Source organism: Myotis myotis, unplaced genomic scaffold (assembly GCF_014108235.1).
Source record: "Myotis myotis isolate mMyoMyo1 unplaced genomic scaffold, mMyoMyo1.p scaffold_m19_p_11, whole genome shotgun sequence".
Taxonomy (NCBI): Eukaryota; Metazoa; Chordata; class Mammalia; order Chiroptera; family Vespertilionidae; genus Myotis; species Myotis myotis.
This window is the reverse complement of record NW_023416315.1, coordinates 78,440,727-78,461,088: the sequence shown is the minus strand read 5'-3', so window position 1 is coordinate 78,461,088 and position 20,362 is coordinate 78,440,727.

The following is a 20,362-nucleotide window of genomic DNA, read 5'->3' as shown; positions in this document are numbered from 1 at the left end:
GGGCCGATCAGGTGGTTGGGGCGCGGCCACTCTCACACTCAGGGCAGGGCCGATGGGGAGGTTATTGCTATACCCCGTCACACACAGAGCAGGGCCTGTGGTGGGGGGAGGGGGTTGGGGCCCTGCACCCTGTCACACACAGAGCAGGGCTGATCAGGGGGTTGAGGCGCCGCATCCTGTCACACACAGAGCTGCAGGGCGATCAGGGGATTGGGGAGCTCCCCCCTATCAGGCACAGAGCAAGGCTGATCAGGGGGTTGGGGCGCCTTCTCCTGTCACGAACAGAGCAGGGCAGATAGGGAGGTTGTGGCCCCACCCCCTGTCACACACAGAGCCGCAGGGCAATCAGGGGGTTTGGGCGCTGCCCCCTGTCATGGTGCCGGGAGGCCTCTCGGCTCCGCTGATCCCGGTGCTGGGAGGCATATTACCCTTTTACTATATAGGATAGAGGCCTGGTGCATGGGTGGGACTGGCTGGTTTGCCCTGAAGGGTGTCCTGGATCAGGGTGGGGGTCCCCAATGGGGTGCCTGGCCAGCCTGGGTGAGGGGCTGATGGCTGTTTGCAGCTGGTCACACACCCTTCAAGGTGGGGGTCCCCACTGGGGTGCCTGGCCAGTCTGGGTGAAGGGCTGAGGGCTGTTTTCAGGCTGACTGAAGCTCCCAACTGCTCCTTTTTTTCTTTTTTTATTCTGGGCCAGCTTTATCTCTGGCTCCAGCCCTGAGGCTTCTGCTGCTGAAAAAAGGTATCTGGTTTGTTTCAGTTCTATAGTCGAAACTCTGTATCAACTCCAGCTTTAAGATCCTGGCCTCGGTGAAAGCAGGTTTCTGGGGTTTTGTTTAGCTTCTATGTTCGTTACAATGTTTCTTAAACTGCATGCTCAGAGGCCGGCAAAGCAGGCTGGTAGCATTGGTTTCCTCTGTCACTGAAGCAAGCAAGCCTCATGTTAGTTTCAAGATGCCTGGCTGGGCCGCCATCTTGGCTGGCAGTTAATTTGCATATCTCGCTGATTAGCCAATGGGAAGGGTAGCGGTCGTACACCAATTACCATGTTTCTCTTTTATGAGATAGGAGGATGTTTGCACACTTTTCTATTAATTTAGTGGAATTTTTTGGCCCTCCTTAAGTAAATCATCTATTTTCATATTTTCCTTTTTTCTTTTTTCCTTTCTTCCTCTTCCCACCCTTTCTCACTTCCTTTGTGTAAGCCAGAGAAGAGCATTTCCTCACACCCTCTTCCCTAAACTATCATAGACCCTGGAAATTTATACTCTGGCTCTTGCTAATCCTGCTCAAATTCTATAATATTTTTTACTCTAGAGGGCCTTTTGTGAGGAAACTGAGCAACAAATGACCTGCCCAAGGTCACACAATTGCCATGGAGCTAAGAATGAAAAGTAGATCCTTTTGCCAGTGACTTCTCCTTGAGTCCACAGGAGGAAAAATTAATCAAAATAAGTCCACAGCCTCTTGGACCCCCACACACAATGTGGTTGTCCCATGGTCAGGACAAAAACTGAAACTGACAGGCTAGAAGCCTACCCTGAAACCAACACAGACAATTGTACTGTAAAATATTGGGTGGATGCCTTTCCAAAATAGGTTACTCAAAGAAGAAACTGCAGAGGGCAGGAGTTGTGTAAATGGAAGCATTTTAGGTTAAAACCATCTGGTGTTTTACTGACTTGATTATCTGTGTAACCCAAATGGTGCCTAACACAGAAAGTCAATCAAACTCAGGTAGCATTAGCCAAGATGCAGGGTAGTCATCTTCTGAATGTGTCAGGCAGCAGGGGAGACATGTGTCCACAGGGAAATGGGCTTTTAGGCAGGTATCCTATATAATAAAAGGCCAGCCACCATAAGCATAAGGACCTGAATGACCAGAGACCAGAAACACCATGGCCCCTTGCTGCACTGGCCCCACCCCAAGCAAATAGTTAGGGGTGATCAGGCAGGCAGGCAGAGTGGTTAGGAGTGATTAGGTAGGCAGGTCAGCAGTTAGGGGAGATCAGGTAGGCAGATGGCTCCTTGTAGGGCGGGCTCAGCCCTCCAGCAAAGAAAGAGGGAGGCCCAAGCCACCCGCTACAACTCTGTGGCAGGTGTGTGGCCAGCTGGCGATTGCCCTGCAGAGGGAGGCCCAGGCCAGCCAAGCCATCACATCCCATGCCTGCTGCCTGCAGAGGGAGGCCTCTGGTGGCAGGGGACGGGGGTGGGGTGGGGTGGGCAGTGCTGTACAGAAAGCAAGCAGTGGCAGCAGTGGGGGTGGGCCCAGCTGCCTGCACCTGGTGGAAGGAAAGCCCCAATAGACTCTGATCTCAGGCCAGGCCTGGGTACCCTACCCAAGGGGTCCCGGAATGTGAGAGGGTGCAGGCTGGGCTGAGGGACTCCCCCAAGTGCACGAATTCTGTACCTCGTGCCTCTAGTTAACAAATAACAAAGTATCCTGGGAGAATGACAAAGGATATTAATGGAGATGCTAAAATGAGTCACAAGGTTTTTTATCTTTTGAGTCACAAAGTATTAATATGACTGTAGCACTAACCGGTTTGGCTCAGTGGTTACAGCATTGTCTCAGGGACTGAAGGGTCGAGGGTTCAGTTCAGGGCAAGGGCTCCTACCTCAATTCCAGGCTCAATCCCCAGTACCAGTAGCAGTGTGTACAGGAGGCAACCCAATCGATATGTCTCTCTCTCATCAAAGTTTCTCTTTCTCTGCTTCTCCCCCTCCCTTCCACTCTCTCTAAAAATCAATGGAAAAATATCCTGGGGTGGAGATTAACAAAAACCAACCAAACAAACAAAAAAACAGGACTGTAAAGCTTAAGAAAAGACTGGGGGAAGCATGACAGATCTGCAGGAATGTGGTCATGTCAATCTTGGATCAGGCCAAAGCAGGAGGACAGAGAATGGAGGCATATTCCTTATCTAAAAGGAAAATTCTACTCATCTCCAAAATGAGAGGGTGGCAGTCAGTGTGCAAGCAGAGGTTATAACAGTGTTGGCAGGACAATAGGAGGGTCTAGTTCAGGCAGGGGGTTGAAGGAAATGAACATAATGTACCTTCTGATTTTAAAATTACATGAGCCTGATTTTATCATGGAGATACTTTTTTGTACCAAACCATGAGAAAGCAGACTCTCTCATGCTGTTTTAGGAAAATCAAACTATATCTTGTCTGTCTTGTTCACAAGTGTCTCCTTCACTCAATGCCACAGTCCCCATATTTCCTGTTTTCAGAGTCCGTTTTATAGTTTAGCTCTTAGAATTTCTGGATACATCTCTTAAAGAAAATTCAGCAGACAAAGGGATTGTTCCAGGTGCCCTGAAGATGAGTCTGTTTGTCATACAGCCAAGTCCCACCTCTTGTCAGAGGAAAGGTGTGGGCTATTTTGGGGGAAATGGAGTGGTTTGCAGAAGGACAAAGTCCTAAGATAATGTGTACTCAGGGGTCTGGGACTTGGGGAACACGTGGCTCAGTGGAGGTGTCACTTAAGAACTTAAGATGGTAAATTGAGAAAATTGTCCCTACCTAATGAGGTACCTGGGGAGGTTCAATTTTCCCATCTGTATAATGGGATGAAAATATTCATTCAGCTTCATGTGAATCCCCATGAAGATCCAATGGGCTAAGCAGTAGTCAATTGGCTAGAAAGCCAGGAACGCTTTGGAATGTGCTGGGGTGTGGGCACAGGGTGAGTGTTTCTCAGACCTGTTTCCCCCATTATCAACCCGCTGTTGCTCCTAGCACCACCATCATTCCCTTTCACTGATGGGTAAGCCCAGAAGTTGAGAAACTAGAAGTTGAAATCACATCAGCAATGAGTGGCTGTCATGAAGCCATGGGCTCTCACACTTCCAAGGTGCTGGGACCCACCCCAGTGTCTCCTTACCTGACTCGGAGCTGCGGAAGCTGTGTTCTGTGTCCCTGCTAATGTGCTCCCAGGTCTCAGGAAGGTGCATGGGGAAGACACATAGGAAGCCAGGTCTTTACAGTTACACAGGAGCTCCCTGGAGGCAGAATGCTCCAGGGCGAGACTGCTGGGAAGGAAGTAGAAAGGGGATTGCTGGAAATCTGGCAGGAGCAGCAGAGGCTGGCAGACCAGGTTCTCTGGGACAGGGAGAGACTACCACTGCTGCAGCACTCCCCAGACTGCAGGACTCCTGCATGGAGTCCCCACCATCTTAAAGGGGAAAGTGGCCTCTTCTAGGAATTCATCAGCACCACGACCCAGACAGGCCTTGGACACTGCCTGCAACCCAGCAGCCACTCCAACCAAAATCCTGCAGCCACACCTGCAGACTCACAGACCCTGGGATTTCCACCTCCAAAGGATCAGCAGTAAGTGCAACTCCCCCTCTCCAGTGGCAGACCTCTGACATAGCATTTGTGAGTCTCCAGCGCCCAGGTCTCTGAGGCACACCACTCCATCGACTTCTCTTAGGAGTCACTGTGTGCCTCAGCTGGGTGTGATTTTGTACAGACAAAGGCGCACTGCCACCCAGTAGAAATTCTGAATTCCCTCTGCCTGAATAACTGCCCCCACACACCCAGCTGCGCAACATTAGTGCCAGGGCCCCTCAGCGCCAGGACCCCTCAGCGCCAGGACCCCTCAGAGTGCATCAGAGCTCAACGCCAGCCAGGCAAACTGCACTGCCACAGTTGCTCACTCCCCCTGAACCCATCTATCCACAGGGCACTTTGGGAAGCTGCAGTGAGCTTCTGCTGGGTCCGATCTTGGACTCATAGGGACACACTCCCCTGGGCAGTAGAAATTCTGAATTCACCCATTCTGGATACCTGCCCAAAGACACCTTGATTAAGTGTGCCAGGGCCCTTCATAGCCCTTCAGCGCACCTGAGCTAGCAAATTCACTGCTGGTACTCCTGTGTGCCACCACTGAGAACGCGAACCTATCCACCACAGGTGCATCAGCAAAAACTGAGTTTCCCCACCCCACAACAGCAGAAATCTGGACACTATAGTCGCATGCTTCTCCAGCGTGCAGGTCTCCCAAGACCACCTCTCCACAGGCAGCCCTGGAGCCCCGCTGCGAGCTCTGCTGGTCAGGCACTTAAACAAATAAGGGTGAACTGCTGGGCTGTAGAAACGCTGAATTCCCTCTTCTGGGATACCTGCCCACAGATACTGCAATCCAGTGGCTTCAGTGCCAGGGCCTTTCAGAGTGTGTCAGTATACCCTGCTGGCAAACACACCACAGGTGCCTCTGTAAGCTGCTGCTGGGATTGAGTGTATCCAACCATGGAGGCAGTAGCAAAAGTTGAGTCTACCCACCCCACAACTACAAAACTCTGGACACCACAGTCACGCTTTGCCAGAACGCAGGCTTCCCGAGTCCCATCACACCAATAGAAGGCTCCTGGGTGCCACTATGAGTCCCTGTGGAGCATGCATGATTTCAACCAAGGGCATAAGACAGCAAAACTTGGAACACCCCCTCTACGGCTGCTGACTTCTAGACACCTCAGTTGTGCCTTTGCAGCTAGCAGGCCTATATCAAGAGAACTCAAATAGCTCAAGTAGGGAGCTACACTAGACTACCAAACCCAGGAGACCTGAGATGTCACACCAGTAGCACCATACCCTAAAGAAACTGGGTAGCAAAGCAATCGGAACTACAATTAAAACATTAGAGCAAAACATGGGAAGACAAAAAACAATCCACAAAGGAAAGAAAAAGAGGATCACCAGAAAGGGAGTTAAATGAAATTGAGGCTACTAACTTATTAGCGAAAGAATAGGAATGCTATAAGGATCGCAAATGGTGGATGTAAAAAATACCAAAAACTCAATGAGAATTATAAGGAGTGAATAGATGTCACCAAAAGACCAAGAGGAAAATAAAGAATGACAAGCTGTAATAAAGAACACAAGGAAGCTTAAACAGAAGACTAGAAGAGCCGAGGACTGCATCAGCGAATTAGAAGACAAGTAGAAAAAAACCAAAACACGGAGCACTGAAAAAAAACTTAAAAAGCAAGAGGAGAGCCTAAGGGAGCTGGGACAATGCAAAAAATGAAAAACATTTCTTAATAGGGTATCAGAGAGAGGAGAACAGGAATAGAAAACTGTTTGAAGAAAAATGACAAAAAACTTCCCCGATGTTGCAAAAAAAACAGACAAGTCCAAGACACATAGAGGCCAAACAAGGAAAACCCCCAAAGACCAACCCAAGAAACAGCAGAATTAAATTGGCAAACACACACAAATAAGAATCTAAAGGCTGCCATAGAGAGACAGAAAGGTTCGACAATGGATCTCCTATTAGACTATCACTGACTTCTCAACAGAAACACACCAGGCAAGAAGGGAACAAATGAAATATACAAATGAGGCAAAACAAGAAATGAATCAAGATCTAGACCCAGCAAGCCTATCATTCAAAATTGAGATGGAACCAGGCGTCACAGACAAAAAAGGGCTAAAAATTTATTACCACAAACCATCAATGCAAGGAAATGCTAAAGAACTTCTGTAAAAGAAAAACAGAAAGACAGAAGAAGCACAAACTTAAGATAAATGACCACAAAGAAGTACGTTTCATAATAACATTAAATGAAATAGATAAATGCTCCAATAAAAGACCAGAGCTGAATGGATAAGACAATGACCAATATATTTGCTGTCGCAGAGACCCACCTCAGAACAAAGGATTACACAGACTGAGAGGAGGCTGGAAAAAATTGCAGGCAATGAAAATGAAAAAAGCTGGGGTGTGATACTTATATGACAAAATAGACTCAAGTAAAGGCATAACAAAGATAGGAAAGCCACTTCATATACTAAAAGAGCAATTCAAAAAGAAAGATAACTCGGGAACATATATGCACCCAAACAGGACACCCAAACATAAAAAACTTCTGTAAGATATCAGGGAGAGATCGATAAAATATAGTCAAAGTAGGGGAAATTTATAACCCACGGACACCACGGATAATCCTCTAAACAAAAAGTCAGCAAAGAACAGCAAACCGAAATACTCACTAATCAGATGGACTTAAGTGACATTTCAGATAGTTCCTCCAAAGCATAGAATATCATCTCTCCCAGTGCACTGGGACTTTCAAAGATAGACCATAGATTAGGACACAGGCAAAGGACTCTCAAATTCAGAGAAAGAAATCATAACAACCATCTTCTCAATCACAATGATAACTAAAGCAACTACAATAAAACATTGAAAAAAAAATCAACAACTTGGAGGCTAAATAGCATTCATTTAGCAGTGACGGGTTACCGAGAGATCAAAGAAGAAAATAAAAAAGCTCTGGAAACAAAATACAATGAAAACAAACCAATCCAAATCTATGGGACCAATGAAAGCAGTACTGAAGGAATTTCATACTTTACTGGCCTACCTCAAAAAATAAGAAAACACTGGCAATAAATGATCAAAACTAAAAATCAAAGTTTAGAAAGAGAGCACAAGAAAACACAGGATCCAAAGGAGGAAATAATAAAGATCAGAGCAGAAAGAAATAACATAGAGACAAAAAAAAAAAAAAGATCAATGAAACAAGAGTGGTTCTTGAAAGATTAAGAAGTTTGATGAACCTCTTGCCGAACACCAGAAAAAAGTGAGGACCCAAATAAAAAAAAAATCAGAAATGGAGAGGTGAAGTAAAAAACTGACCAATTGATATACAAAGGATGGTCAAAAATACTAAAAAACACTCTCCCAACAAAATGACAACTCAATCGAATGGACACATGCTTAGAAAATCAAACTTCTAAAACTCAATAGGAAGAATAAAAAAACCTAATAGTCAATAACTACTGAGAATTGAACAGTAAACAAAAGCTTCCAGCAACAAAACCCTGGAACAGATGGCTTCACTGGGGAAGTTTTACAAACATTCAAAGAAGAACAAAACCAAACCTTCTCAGACTAGTCCAAAAATTCAAGAAGAAGGCACACTTCCAGTTCTTTTATAAAAGCCAGCATACCCGAATCCCAAAAAAATAAGACAACCACAAAGAAAGAGAATTACAAGCCATTCCCTGATGAACAAAGTCTAATTCTTAACAGAATTCTAGCAAACCGGAGCCAGCTAAATTAGAAAGATTACACATGACCAAGTGGGATTTATTCAAGGATGCAAGGCTGGTACAATATCTGCAAATCAATAAATGTGATACATCACATAAACAAGCTGAGAGACAAAAATCACAGAATCATATCGATTGATGCAGAAAAGGCACTTGACAAAGTCCAACATTCTTTTCTGAAAAAAACACTTAGCAAAATGGGAATAGAGGGATCACATCTCAACATAATAAAAGCCTTATGTGACAAACCTACAGCCAACATCGTACTCAATGGGCAAAAACTAAAACCATATCCCTTAAGAACAGGAACAAGACAGGGATGCCCACTTTCACCACTCCTGTTCGACATAGTACTGAAGTGCTACCAAACGATCTGACAAAAGAGAAATAAAAAGGCATCCAGATTGGTGAAAGAAGAAGTAAATTGTCATATTCCCAGATGACTGATACTGTATTAAAAACCCAAGACGCCTCAAAATTATAGACTAATAAATGAATTTGGCAATGTAGAGATAAAAATAAACGAAAAAAAAATCTATGGCATTTTTATATGCAATAAGAACTACAGAAAAGAATTTAAAACAATACCTTTACCATGCACCAAAAAGATTAAAAACCTAGGATAACTTACCAAGAGTAAAAAGACCTCTAGCCAGAAAACGACGGACATGAAAAAGGATAGAGGAAGACAAAACAGATGGAAACATACCGTGTGCATGGGTGGTAGATCAACATCATCAAAACGTCCACACTACCCAAGAAATAGATAAATAATGCCCTCCCCATTAAAATACCCAAAAATATTCACAGACCTGACAGAACTTCAAAATTCATCTGGAATAAAAAACAAAAACAAAAAACAAACAACAAAAAAACACAAAAAAGCGGCGCGATCCGAGAAGAGACAAAGTGGTGGGATCTCAATCCAGATATCAGATGTATACAAGCCAATGTGATCAAACTGCCTGGTACTGGCACAATAAAAGACACATAGCCAATGGATGAAGAGAACCCCAGAAATTGACCAAACCAATGTCAATTAATATTTGACAAAGGGGCAAGAACAAACAATGGGTCAAGATGTCTCTTCAAAAATGGTGTTGAGAAAATTGGACAGATAAGGCAAAAAAAAAAGAAAACTAGACCACCAACTTAACCCATAACCAAAAATAAACTCAAAAGGATAAAGGACCTAAAAACGTAAGAGGGAAACAAGAAGATTATGAGAGAACCACAGGTACAAAATCTCAGATAATACCAAAAGAATTTTCACTGACACAGCTCCTAGGGCAATGGAAACTAAAGGGGAAGTAAAACAAATGGGCCTCACAAAATAAAAAGCTTCTGCACAGCAAAAGAAACCATCAACAAAACAACAAGAAAACCCACTGCATGAGAGAACATATTTTCCAATGATATCTCTGATAAAGTTTTATTTTATTTTATTTTATTTTTATTAATCTACACTCTTTCATTGTTCCAGATATTACATTTGTTCCTCCTCCCCCCCCCATAACTCCCCTCCTCCCAGTTCCCGCCCCACCCTCCGCCCTCACTCCCCACCCACTGTCCTCATCCATAGGTGCACGATTTTTGTCCAGTCTCTTCCCGCATCTCCCACACCCTTTCCCCCCCAAGAATAGTCAGTCCATTCCCTTTCTATGTCCCTGATTCTATTATAATCACCAGTTCATTCTGTTCATCAGATTATTTATTTACTTGATTCTTAGATTCACTTGTTGATAGATACATATTTGTTGTTCATAATTTGTATCTTTACCTTTTTCTTCCTCTTCCTCTTCCTAAAGGATACCTTTCAGCATTTCATATAATCCTGGTTTGGTGGTGATGAACTCCTTTAGCTTTTCCTTATCTGTGAAGCTCTTTATCTGACCTTCAGTTCTGAATGATAGCTTTGCTGGATAAAGTAATCTTAGTTGTAGGTTCTTGGTATTCATCACTTTGAATATTTCTTGCCACTCCCTTCTGGCCTGCAAAGTTTCTGTTGAGAAATCAGCTGACAGTCGTATGGGTATTCCCTTGTAGGTAACTGAGTTTCTTCTCTTGCTGTTTTTAAGAGTCTCTCTTTATCTTTTGCTCTTGGCATTTTAATTATGATGTGTCTTGGTGTGGTCCTCTTTGGATTCCTTTTGTTTGGGGTTCTCCGCGCTTCTTGGACCTGTAAGTCCATTTCTTTCACCAGGTGGGGGAAGTTTTTCTGTCATTATTTCTTCAAATAGGTTTTCAATATCTTGCTCTCTCTCATCTTCTGGCACCCCTATAATTCTGATGTTGGTACGCTTGAAGCTGTCCCAGAGGCTCCTTACACTATCCTCGCATTTTTGGATTCTTTTTTCATTTTGCTTTTCCGGTTGGGTGTTTTTTGCTTCCTCGCATTTCAAATCATTGACTTGATTCTTGCGCTCCTCTGGTCTGCTGTCGGGAGTCTGTATAATATTCGTTATTTCAGCCGTGTATGCTTAATTTCTAGTTGGTTCCCCAATATAAGATCGAGGTCTCATTAGTTTTCTTGTAGATCTCATTAAGTTTATCGGCGGCTTCTAAACAGTTCTTGAGAGACCTTAAAAGTGTGGTTCTGAACTCTATATCTTCCATTGACAATTTTGTCCTGTTTCTTTGTCTCCGCATTTTGTTATGCTTCCTTGGTGCACCCCCTAGTGGTCTTTGTGCGCAGTCTTATCGTTAAACCTTGATTGTTGTAGCTAATACCAGGGAGGGTTTGACCTCCAGGCCAAGTGGCTATGAGAATCAGCTGTGTCTGCAGTGAGAGAACTTCTGTCCTCTAGGGAGGTGCTAATCTGGTGTTTGCCTGAGGCTATCCGGCAAATGCCTCTGTGCAGGGCTTGGGCGGGGTGGGTCCCACAGGATCAACAGGGTGAGCCGGAGAGAGCAGTTATGGCGGCTCTCAGTCCTGTCCCCAGGGGCTCTGCCTCTCTGAGTCCCAGCACCCGCTGCAAACCTCGGAGAGAAAGCTGCACTCGCTCTGACCGAAGCCAGACAGTCCTGCTTCTCCCGTTTGAGTCTGGGTCCCTAAAGACTAGCCTGTATCTGGAGCTCAGAGTCTGCGACTCCCTCCCGATTGAAAACACCAACCGCGCCCTCCGCCGCCAGGCCGCTCCGCGCACTCCGCACCTCAGAATTTGACTTCAGCACTGCGCCTCCTCTGAGTGTCCGTATGCGTTTCTCTTTCCTCCTAGTTGTAGGACTTCCATTCAGCCAGCATTCCTGTGGTTCTGGGTGATGTCCGTTCTGTTTTTTAGTTTCACTTTTGAAGTAGTTGTTCAAGGCAGCAAACTCCCACGTTAACCTATGCCGCCATCTTGGTTCTCTGTTCTGATAAAGTTTTAATCTCCAACATTTATAGGCAACTCATACAACTCAAGAAAAGGAAGATAAACAACCCCATCAAAAAATGGGCAACGGACCTAAATAGACACTTTTTGAAAGAGGACATACATAAGGCTGAGAGACGTATGAAAACATGCTCAAAGTCACTAATCATCTGAGAAATGACAATGAGGTACAATCTCTCTCCTCTCAGAATGGCTATCATCAACAAATCAACAAATGACAAATGCTAGCGAGGATGTGGAGAAAAAGGAACCCTCATGTACTGTTTGTGGGGATGCAAACTGGTGCAGCCACTGTGGAGAACAGTATGGAGTTTCCTCAAAAAACTAAAAATGGAACTTCAATTTGACCCAGTGATCCCACTTCTAGGAATATATCCCAAGAAAACAGAAACACCAATCAGAAATGATATATGCATCCCTATGTTCATAGCAGCACAATTTACAATAGCTAAGATTTGGAATCAGCCTAAGTGCCCATTAGCAGATGAATGGATTAAAAAACTTTGGCACATCTACTTAATGGAATACTATGCAGCTGTAAAAAGGAAGGAACTGCTACCATTTGCAACAGCATGGATGGAGCTGGAGAGCATTATGCTAAGTGAAATAAGTCAGTTAGAGAAAGATAAATATCACATGTTCTCACTCATTTGTGGATTATAATGAACAACATAAACGGACGAACAAAAACAGATGTAGAGACAGAGAAGCATCGATCACATGCTCAAAACTCAGAAGGAAGGCAGGGGAGGTTGGGGGTGATGGGAAAAGATCAACCAAAGGACTTGTATGCATGAATAAGTGATGGATGTGAACAACAGGGGGGAGGGTGAGGGCAGTATTGGGGGGATGAGGGGACATTAGGGGGATAAAGACACATTTGTAATATCTTATTCAATAAAGAAAAAAATAAAATAAAAAAATAGAAGTATGTTCAATAATAAAAAAAAGAAAGGGGATTGCTGAATGCCCTCCTCCCCCCACCACCAACCCCAGCAATGAGGACAGGTCCTTCGAGTGGGTGGCCAAACAGTATCTAGAGACCAGAGGGCTGGGGCTGTTTGCTGTGTCCCCTTAATCTGATGTTTCTTGTCAGTGTCTTCCAGCTGCCAGGCCACCTCCCATTTCCTTTTAATGACTTGTAAATAAGCAATGTGTGGAGGAAGAGGCTAGCAGGCAGTGATGGACCCCTAACCCCACCAGATTCAGAAACAAGCCCATGTGACATAGAAAAGTTCCTATTGGACACTAGCCCCCTGAGCCCTAGCCCCCATCCCACCCCAGCATCCATCGCAGGAGCACCTGCTCAGCCTTGCTCCCCAAGGCACTTCTCAAGGCTCTTCTTGTAGAACGTTCCTACTTACTGGAGACAGACAGGCACTACAGATCCACAGAGGGCCTGGAAGACCAACTCTAAGAACTTGACATTGATGGGCTTTGCAACCCCAGGTGCTGGCTTCCCCCTCTCTGCCACCGAACAGAGCAGCCTGTGGGGCTTATAAGGACTGGAGCATTTTGTATGGGTTTATTCTGGTGGCAACCGGGAGCAGGGCTATGTTCCTGTTTGTCAACTGACTGCACATTTAAGGCTGGAGCAGTGAACACAGAACAATTACCTTGCAAAGATAGATGGAGAACACAATATGGGCTTAGGCTCCCACATTCTGTTGGTCAATTCCAATAGTTTTATTTGGAATATTTGCAGATCAAGGAAGCTTTTCTTATAGGTGCTCTTTTATACTAATTATTACATAAGAAATTGATTTATAGCATCAAACCACCTAATATACAAAAGTGAGGTCAGAGGGCCTAGCCTTGAATGCAGGGGGAAGTCCTTTAAGGCACAGCCTGAAAGAGCACTTTACTAGATGGAATGGTGGATTGCAGCTGTTTCATAATAAGAAGATGCCGGTGCTAGAAAGTTCAGACAATGGTCAGAAGTCCGTAACTAGGAACCTAGGGTATGGAGGGGTATGGAGAACTCAATGTCATCGTTCATATTCCACACACTTGCTGATCCGATTTTACATGCCAGGCACTGTGTTATCTAACGGGGACAAAGATGACGAGGTCAGAATCAAAGTTTCTGAAAAAGAAAAATCACTAAAGAAATGCTTTTGACCATGAGGAGAAACTTTTAAACATTCTCTCTAAGAATAAATGCTTCAAATTACTGAGAGCACAATTTGAGAATCAGATTGGGGATGCCATGTGACATTTAGCTGCTCTCTTTGCAGTTTATATAAATACCTGCCACCATTATTATAACATTTTCACAGTAATAATCATCAGGCATCCAAACTTGACTTGTCTTCCTAAAACAACTGACAAACAACTGGGAATTTCATGCCGCTCTTTGTGCAATAGCCATTCCATTATGGCAGCTCTCTGAGGTCTTTCTATGGGTAAGCAAATGCCAAAATATATTTTTAAATATTTATTGGTGAAAATATTACATATGTCCCCCTATCTCCCTCATTAACCCCTCCAACCTGCCCTTGCCCCCTGCCCCAGGCCTTCACCACCCTATTGTCTGTGTCTATTTGTTATTGCAAATGCCAAAATATTGAAAAACTCAACAATTTAAATGATAGGTCCTGTGGTCATCTTTGTATTACCAAGTGTACTAAAAAGACATGAGCTCTCCAGAGCTACAGTTCTAGTAAGCTTAGTCCTGATTATTTGGATATTTTTGATTATTTGAAAATTTTTTAAATCTTATTTTTCAAAGGAGCTTATTCACAATAGAATGTGATCTCTGAGGCCCAGACATTTTTTAGACCTAACATTGAACCTTAGTCAAAGTGAGACCTGAGAAGGGTCATTGAGGAAGGTTCAGTTCAAAATTATCTCGGGCCCTGCCCAGTGTTCTCAGTGGTTAGAACATTGGCCCGTGCACTGAAGGGTCTCGGGATCGATTCCAGGTCATGGGTATTTACCTGGGTTGCAGGTTTGATCAGTTGCCAATGTCAGGGCTCCTGTGGGAGGCAATCAATTGATGTCTCTCATATCTATGTCTCTCTCTTACTTCCTTCCCTTTCTTCCACTTTCTCTAAAGAAACCAATGGAAAAAATATCCACAGGTGAGGATTAACAGTTAATTCAACACGACCATGTTCATAGCATTATATTCTCATATTTTACACTATGCCATTTCCTTTTGGAACTGATTAAAGTAGTTTATTTTGTCTTAGTAGAATGATGTAGTCCCAAATAATTAAGTTATGATTTTCAAGGACATATATGTAGTATAAAATGGATAAACAGGTGAGTAAAGAAGCAGTTTAAGTTGGATGAAAAGCCTGGATTGGTGAAAATGCCCAGAGGGGCCAGTAAGGAAAATAAGTTCCAATTCTGATTTTTGTCAATATTTGTCCTTAGGAAATTGCTTAACTCATAGTAGGTTATTTTCCTCTTTAAGTCAAAGGAAGTTAATGATAATTATCCCTCAAAGTTCATGAGGTTATTTACATCATAAAATATTAACAACCATCTGTTCCCCCAATGCCAGCTCCTCTATGAGCCTCAGGTTGTCAAAGGAAACCCTCCCAAGCTCGGAGCTCCTGAGTGGACCCAGCATAGCTGCTGAAAACAGGAATTAACAATGGACTTTATTTCAGCCATGCTACACAGAGCCCCTCACTGCTGCAGCCAGCATGCCCCTCAGGTTCCCCACCCTTGGTCTCCCATTGCAACACACCCAACCAAGTAGCGCCCCCCTTGGCCTTCCTGGGTCCTTTTCCGCTTGTGGCATCAAAGTGCTGTGTAAAGGTGGGTCCTGTGCATGACTAAGATAAGGAAATGCCTTTCTTTAAACTCTTCTCCCACATTCAGAATAGAAACAAGGAAAGCCTTATTTATTTACTTGGTTGGTTGGTTGGTTGGTTCTTACACAACCTAAGGATGGCATCTGGTTTTCCAATGATGTGGCCTTGAAGAACTTTCGTGGGCTGGCCCATCCCCTGTCAAACTCGATGGTACAGCCACGCCAGCCTCACCTCCCTGCTCTGCAGCTTCTGCCAAAGCACCAGCTACTCCCTGGATTCTCCAAGAGCAGACAAGGCTTCTTAGTTTAGTTTAGTTTAGTTTAATTTAGTTTAGTTTTGTTTTTTTGTAAGAGCCATAAAGCATGCCAGAAAATGGAATGCAGGCTACAAATGCAAGTTGTCAGTCTGCAGCCCCAGGAGAGCCCTCACCAGAACCTAACTACGCAGCAGCCTGATCCTGGACCTCCAACCTGCAGACTGTGGAAGACGCATTTCTGTTGTTTATGAGCCACCTAGGCCATGGTGTTTCCTTTCTTTCTTTTCAGCTGCCCTAACGGAGGAAGAGAGTGTCTAAAATTCTAAAAAAAAGAATAAAAAAGAAAAAAAAGAAAGCTAAAAATAAAATGTTTTTTTTTTTCTCCTCTTTGCCATGAATCCATTTTTTCTACTAAAAACAACCAGTAATTTCTCTATTTTTCAAGAGAGGAAAGATGCATGGAGACTACTGAAACACTTTAGGACATTTTGAAGTTAGACAAATTAATTTTAAAACTGTGTGCCTCTTGTCAAAAGGGAAACTTTAAACCTTAAAAAGTGAACTTTGGGCCTTTGCAACGTTGATAGGGTTCAGTTTTCTGTGTCATTAAAACTCTGTCTGCAGCCACAGGATTCCTGTGGAAGGAAGTGTTAGTTTCTGCTCAGCTCTAGGTTCCTTTCTTGTCAGGTTTAGACATGCACTGTGGGTCCTGGCCTGAGTCGGAGCCGGGCAAGTAGCAGGCAGAACAGGACCAAGGCTCTCAGCATCATGGCTTCCCCATCCTTCCCACCACCATCCAATGGAGCAACCAGACCAGCATCCCTGGCTCCCGCTGTCCAGCCCTTGGTCCACCAACCTCTGGGCTGCCAGGCACAGCCACTCCATGGGGCAGAGGAAGCGTCAGACTTCACTAAGAGCTCACATTTGAAAAGGAAAGGAAAGTAGTAGCTGGGTTGGACAAAGTGATCCCCAGATCTGACAAAGCCTGTGCCTATGCAGTAGAGAATTCTGGGGCAAAGACTGACCTATAGCCACATCCTGCTTGGGCAGACACTGGGAGCTCTGCTGAGCTGGGCCTGGGAAGGGCATGGCTTTCTCTCAAAAGCTAATGCCGGTTCTTGTAGCAGGAAGCTGCCAGCTAACTGCTAACTAAATTTTATTTTTTTTTCTTTGCCTTTTTATGCTGTACATTAGATTCCTAGAAGGATACTAATTACTGAAAGTGACTCAAGCCAAAATAAAATCTGAATATACCTATAACAAGTACAGAGGTTAAGTTAAAATAAAACCCTATAACCAAAGAAAAGCCCAGTACCAGATGGCTTCATTGGTGAATTCATTAAACATTTAAGGAATTAACACCAATACATTGCAGACACTTTTGAAAACCAGAAGAGGAATTACTTCACCATTCATTGCATGAGATCAGTATTCTTCAAAGATATATCTATACTAATAAAAAGGGTAATATTCTAATTAGACCAGATAGACTGGATGTCTTCTGGACGTCCTTCTGGAAAAAGCCACAGTGGTGGGGACCAAGGCAGAGGCAGTTAGGGGCCATCAGGCAGGCAGGCAAAGTGGTTAGGGGAGATCAGGCCAGCAGGGGAGAGCAGTTAGGAACAATCAGGCTGGCAGGGCAGAGTGGTTAAGGGTGATCAGGTCAGCAGGGGAGATCAGTTAGGGGTAATCAGGTTGACAGGGGAGAGTAGTTAAGGGTGATCAGGTCAGCAGGGGAGAGCGGTTAGGGGCATTAGGCAGGCAGGCAGGCAGGCAGGCAGAGGTGGTTAGCAGTGATCAGGCATATCGGATATCCCCCAAGGGTTCCCAGATTGGAGAGGGTGCAGGCCAGGCTGAGGGACACCCACCCCCCACCACCGTGCATGAATTTCGTGCACTGGGCCTCTAGTTTGTGTATATGAGATTCTGTCTTAGTGAATAAAAATGATACATCTTTTTTAGACTGTCCTGCTTTGGTTTAAAAAACAACGAATCAAAACCTCACTCTCCATCCTCCCCACTTTATATTAAAAGGCAGGAAAAGTCAATTTAACAACTTTTTAAATTTCTCACATATTTGGAATTTTGGATACATTATGGACAAATATCAAGTGTGGACCAAAAAACATTCATGTTATTCCCATCAGATTTAAAGAAGACATATTTGTGGTTATTTCTGGTACCCATTTGTTTTCTTTGACTACTTAAAAGACTCAATTCAAATTTCCTAGCTTCAGGAAAAGGGCTGTTTCCTTTTGAATGTTCTCCAACTGGTTTTCCTAGCTGTTTACCTTCTGCTGCCTGTTATTTTAATTGTCTGATTGCTTTCTCTTTCTTTTTCATTCTTGATTTTCTTTATTTCACAGTCTCATGATGTTGCCTGAGAAAAGTCGTTTTGTGCTGTGCTTCCTGTTTTGCAGCTTTTGGTCTCATTGTCATTTGTTTTCTAGGTGACTGTTTTTGACATTGGCTTATACTTTGCTCTTGTGGTTTCACATTCTAGGTGGCTTCTGGTGCGGCTTGAGACCAGGGACTTGTTTTTTGCTCAGAGTTTTTGAGTCTAAAGGTCGTTCCAATATGGGTTCCTCGCTGGGCACTTCACTAACAAATGCTGGATAAGTGACCAAGTCAATTGGAAATACTGTGTGAAAATTTCTTCAGGGAATAGGCACCATAATGCAGAACCTTGTACCTGTTTATTAACACATAGGCTGGTGGCACATGTAATAGTTACATTGAGCTCCTTCTCACCTGGGCACCAAGAAAAGTATGTAAAATTAGAGGCTACTGTTTTGGAAGTAAGTTTGTTTTTTAACACTCAATACTTCTCTTTATCTTAAATTTAGGATCACATAGGAAGAAGCAACAAGCAAATTGTTTCCTTGAAAAGAGTTTGGCTACAAGGCCAAACTCATCATAAATGGGGTCATTTTAGTCCTTGCACTATAGCACTTTCTTCATTTGTTGCAAGTAGAAGAGTGTTTGTCCTCCACAGCAGGAAACCACTGTGTGTTGTCATCTGTACTAGCTATTGTTAACTCAGCAGCAAGTCTTCTACCCTATATCTCTGAATCTGTCCTGGCCCTAGACACTTTTGTGGCTAAAGTTTCATGATGTTACTGAACTTAAGGGTTTCCCGCTTGGGACGTTCTATTTAAGAACAAAAAGTGGTTGTCACAAGGTAGTTTATTTCCGTTAGCAAGTAAAAGAGAGGGGCGATTCACATCCAAAACTCTGTCTCTCCAAAGGGAGGCATAGCCAGTGCTTTTATACACTATTTGGTCAATTAGCATTGATTTCTTCTTGGCAGTTGGCTACAATTGTGGTATTGGGTTGGGTTCCTGTGAAGCTCATTCCTCCTGAAGCTATGCTTGAAAAATATTGTGCTACATTTAAACTCTTAGCAAGAATTCACGGCAGAGTGTGGCTTGCTGTGTGCCATCTACACTTTCTAGGCCCTGGTTTCCTCCTTTGTCAGAAATAGACAGTCTCTCCTGTTTAAAGATCTCCCAGAACCAATGTGAGTGGACTGAGTAGGAGGCTGTTCATAGCTTTGTAGAGATATGACCCTTCGTGTTGCCAGTGTTCTGTGAGGCTGATTCTCAACTCATCCAGGATGATATCTCCCCCTGACCAGGCTGCTGCTCTTAGAACTTGTATGAAGAGACTAAATTACCCCTGGTGAGCGAGGGCTGGCCAGGGGTGAGCAGAGACTGAAATTGTCCCTTCTTGAGCAAGGTCATCTATCCTCTGAGTAGAAAAGGAGTGAGTGAATGTTGGGACCAGGAGACAGACAGGTGGGGAACATTATCTGCTCTTCCCATAACAAAGGAGATTTGCTTCAGCAATGGGTAGCAAAAAAGGGGGGAAATGGGCATGTACCCCTTGCTCTGCAATCCTTCAGTGATAGTGTCCTGAGTGTCTTCCATACCCAGAAAAGTTCCTATTTAGACATAGATTTTTGACTTTGGAGGACAATCAACGGTGTCTTTTCTCAGATTCTGATGACGGTTTAGGGAGTCTTGATACTGCTGATAGGGTAGTGCAGAAGATATTTCTGTTACCTTTCCATTGGAGTTCCAGCTCAATTCCATTGTGGCCTGAGAACATAGCCCATATGATTTCAATTCTCTTCAATTTGTCTGAGATTTGTTTTATGGCTCAGGATATGGCTTGTCTTGGTATATGTGCACCTGAAAAAATGTCTTCTGCAAATATTAACTTCTACAAATATCAATAGATCCCTTGATTAAGGTATTAATGGAATTCTAGATCCTTACTCATTTTTTTTTATGTAGCTGTTCTGTCAATTGTTAAGAGGGTGGTGAAGTCTGTAACTATAATAGTGGATTTTTCTATTTATCCTTTCAGTTGTCAGTTTCTCTTTCACATATTTCCCATGTCTGTTGCTTGGGAAAACACATCTGTCTGCTTGGTGGTGTGACCTATGTATTGATATATAATCTTCCTCTCTGTCTCTGGTAATTTTCTTTATTCTGAAGTCTAATTTATTTGCTATCAATACAGCCATTTCTTCTTCCTTTTGCATGAGTAATATTTGCACCACTTACCTTTTCTATCCTTTAATTTTCAACATGTTTCTATCATAATATTTGAAAGGACTTTTCTATAAGCAGCATATGGTTGGTTCATGTGTTTTAATCTACTCTCCCAATCTCTGTCTTTTAACTGATGTGTAGGCAGCAAACACACTCTCTTCCCTAATGGTCTGGATGGCAGCCATAGTAGGGTGTGCCTGTCCTCTGGAATCCCTGGATGCTCCTTCCTACATTCCCGATCACCTCAATCACTGTCCCTTGGGGATTCTTTGAGCTCCAATCCTACCACACCAAAACGCAATAATCAAGATGCAGTTTCATTGCTCACACTAGACACTT